Below are 4,050 nucleotides of genomic sequence, written 5' to 3'. Positions count from 1 at the left end.
TCTTAAGGTAGATTTTTTTGTGGTTGTTAAATAATTCAGAGACTACTTCAAGTTTTTAGAAATGTCCCAATACACAAATATCTGATTAGACTGAAACCACCTATAAACTACAATCCATTATGTTTTACTCAAAATAATTGTGTGCTATTCTTACCTTGACTTGTCAATCTTGATGGTGCGCATGGCCAATTTAGAGTTGCACTGGACTTGGGTAATAGTAAACACTGTATCAACAATTAACACAATCTGTGATGCTTTTCTTTTTTTGGAAAAACCTATGGCAGATGCACCCGGAGACAAATTTTTCAATAGGCTCCTCATGGCAGTGGAGGATGCCACGTATTACATACAGAAGTAAAAGCGGTAGCTGCAAAGCATGTTCCCTAACATATTCGTAACAGTGTACTATACCTTTCCCAGAGGCTTCCTTAGAAAGCAAAGTTTTTTTTTTTTTAAATCCATGAATAAATGACCAAGAGATTATAAAGAATGCTGTGTTTTGGAGGTGAGACGTGACAATGTCAATAAATGTGGAAGGTAAAATTTCCCAACATTTCCATACAGGTTTTTCTATTGTACTATAAATAAGCCTTATCTCTATACTTGTCCTTTAGGAACTCTGTTTCTAAAACAAGAGTTATCTCGGGAATCCCCTTTGTTCATTAGATAAAAATGATGTGACAGAAACAATTCTTAGGCATATTTCACTTCTCTTTAAAAAATTCTTTTAAAAGTCTAATATATTCTTAAGTGTTCACATTTGCACAACAGAAACAACTTTTATTTAACAGAATGTATTACTCTTGAAATGGTTAAATTTAGCCAAAGCTCTTAAAAGTAATTTTGTAGCATCCTACACTCTGAATTCCACAACTCAGTTTAATCTTCAGACACCCACTTGTTCCAGTCAGTGAAACAGAAAATTCTATTTATCAAAAACAGTTTCCTGTTTAAAATGAGCACCCTCTTTGATACTATTTATTAAAAGCTACTTATGTCCCATTACAAGCTGCTATATTTGGCATTTATTGAAACTACCAGTAAACTCCAATATCATTATGATTTAGAAAACTTCAACATTTTTGGTATGTGGAAGAGTTCCAAACAGTTTGACCTTGCAATGTGAATGCTCTGTAAACCACAACAGTGGCTTCTAGGGGAGCTGCTGAGCAGCTGTCATGTTTCCCAACAGAACAGGGTGTAACATTCTTCTGCTTACCATGTTTATTTAATGGCACACTCTAACTCTCAGGGCAGGCAGTCTGCTGAAAAAATCAACCATTATCATTGATTGCTGTGTACCCTTCGCTATACAGTTAAAAAACATTTAAACCTATTTGACTCTTTTGACAATAAATAAAACACATTATTTTATACTATTTGGGTCAAATTAATTTTATTATGCTCCATGATGAATTGCCACCAGTGCAACATCCTATTCACTATACATTTCAAAAAAAGAATTCACATACTAAACAAAATTTCAGTTGTTTGAAAATGAAATGATTGAAAGTCTTTATGAATCTCATACATACAATATGTGGCTAGCTGAAATTGTCTATCACGTAGCATTTAGATATAAAAAGCCTCATGCTAGTTTGTTAAATGCAAAGGCTACCAGACGACCATTTAGCTGGAGAATATACAGGAGGCTTTCAGACAACGCACAGGTATAGTGCTGCTCACAGTGCAGGATGGTAGAGGACTGAAACATGCAACCTTACACCTTACTTGGTAAAGCAGATTTAGTCTTCATGCCTGGACTGAACTCCACAGCTGCTGTGTTTCAACCGATAGTTATTTAGACTTTTTGCAACAACAACCAATGTCTTTTTTTTCTTTAAGAAAAAAAGAGTAAACCAATCACCTTTGGCAAATTATATGTCCATTTTACATGTTTAAAATTGTGCTTCGAATTCAAAGAATGGATATTCTCTGCTAAGAGAAGCTCCTGATAAATATTCATTATTACTAAAGTTAGCTGGAAAATCTAGGATTTATTGGCCAAAAGTTAAGAGAGATCTTAAACTGGCCTTACCCTGAAGACATTTCTAGGAAATTTAAAATATTTTTTATATTGTCAAAAAGAAAAAAAAAATTTAAATTAACTTACTTGAAATAATTATAATATCCCATTTAACTTTTGTACAAATTCCTGATTTTATTGGTTAGTAGTTGTCCAGCCTCATCTGCACCAGATTCACTGAGCTCAAGCCACAATAAAATGATAGTAAGTAGAAAAAGGTTTCTAGCAGCAGAGGGCACTGTTGTTGCAAGAAACAAAAAGTCTAGAATCTTTCCCATGTGCTTAAATTACTCTTGCAAGAAACATAACATTCTTTGAATAACTTAACTATTTTACTGCACCACTTACTGCTTTCAGCAACAAAACCTTTTAAATTATTTCTTATGATAACTAGATGCATGATCACTAGAGATTATGTAATAAATGGTTAAAATTCAAGCCACATCTTGCAGGTCCAGCCTGTCAAGATCTGCCAATACTAGATTTGGGTCGGTACAATTCTAGATAGCGTAATTTTTAGTTGGATATTGTGACTATAGTAATGAAATACATTTGGAACTACATTATGCATATGACTCAATGTGAGAAAAATATGTGTCTGTATTTAAATCAGATAATTTTCTACCTAAAATTTAAAGTAGGTAGGTATGACAATTAGCATTATAAATATGAAACAACCACCTTTAGGCAGATTAGTGTACTGTAGAGAGGCAAAGAAACCCTACTTTTAACACACCATTTAGTATGCATAACAAATGTGCAGGTTGTAAAGTTTTATCTTTTAAAAAAATCTATCATTCAGTTATGTGTTCCAAGAAATTTGACATTGGGACCACCAATCTTAAGAAAAATGTAACCCTTCACATGCTATTTGACAAAACCCTCAAAAATTATCAAAATAACTGCATGTTAGGTTCTGTGCTTTGATGCATATCTTTGCCAACTAGATTAGATTTTTATGGTTGGTATTTCTGAATACCTCAATCCACACAAAGTGCAAAATAAAAATGCTAAAACTCCACAGTATTTTAGTACTATTCTGATTTGTATGGTATTTTTAACCAAATATTGGAGTAAACATAATATTATTTCAGTTCATGTAGAATGAAAACTACTCCCTAAATCCCCCAAACTCCAACTTAAATTTTGTTTCAGAGTAATACCAAAAAAATTTTCAGAAATTTTGCCAAAAAGAGCCTGCCACATTTGCTACAGCATAAAAATAACCTCAGTCAATAACAAGTATGTAAGGGCTCCTTATGATCCCAGTCTGCAAATACCACTGCTATACCAATAACAGGCAGTATTGCTGTAAGAGGTGTGTTACTCATCTTCCCCACTAGTATCTCTGTAGTGATTTTACGTAGAGCATATTGCTAAAATTTGAGAAACTGCATCGGTGTAGTGATATCTACAGAACTGTGCAATGTATCAGCTTCAACATTCATATGTAGCGTTGTATTCAAAATAAAGGGGCTAACGAAACTAAGGTTTGCATCACTTAAAAAAGAATGTAGTGCTATACTAGATTTTTTTTTTTTTAAGAAACTTTAGGTACAGAAAAGTAGGGTATGAAAATAGTGTTTTCCTTCTGGCATTATAAGTAAATTACATTAAGGTTTTGTCAGTCTCACATATAGTATTTAAACTCCCTTGCTGATGGAATGAAAAATATTCACAAATCAAGTGAGCATCCTGGTGTAAACTTGCACACAATAACAGGGAGTAGCTTTGTAGAGGATTACGACAAACCTTTACAGATTAAATGAGGTATTGCACAGATTAAAAAAAAGCAAAAAAGGCAACAAAAATATACAGCAAATTGGTAGAACATTTACATGATAATTTTACAGAATCCACAGACAGAAAGTAGTGTTTAGTATTTCACCTTAAAAATATATATATATATAATATATAGATCAGTCTTCCCACTCATCATCATCCTCAAAATCTTCTTCATCATCTTCATCTTCATCTTCATCTAGAAGAAAATAATCGAGACAATTAAAACATTCATCAATAAA

This window comes from Rhinopithecus bieti, unplaced genomic scaffold (genome assembly GCF_001698545.2).
Source record: "Rhinopithecus bieti isolate Rb0 unplaced genomic scaffold, ASM169854v2 scaffold_70890, whole genome shotgun sequence".
NCBI classification, from domain to species: Eukaryota; Metazoa; Chordata; class Mammalia; order Primates; family Cercopithecidae; genus Rhinopithecus; species Rhinopithecus bieti.
This window is presented reverse-complemented; position numbering follows the sequence as displayed.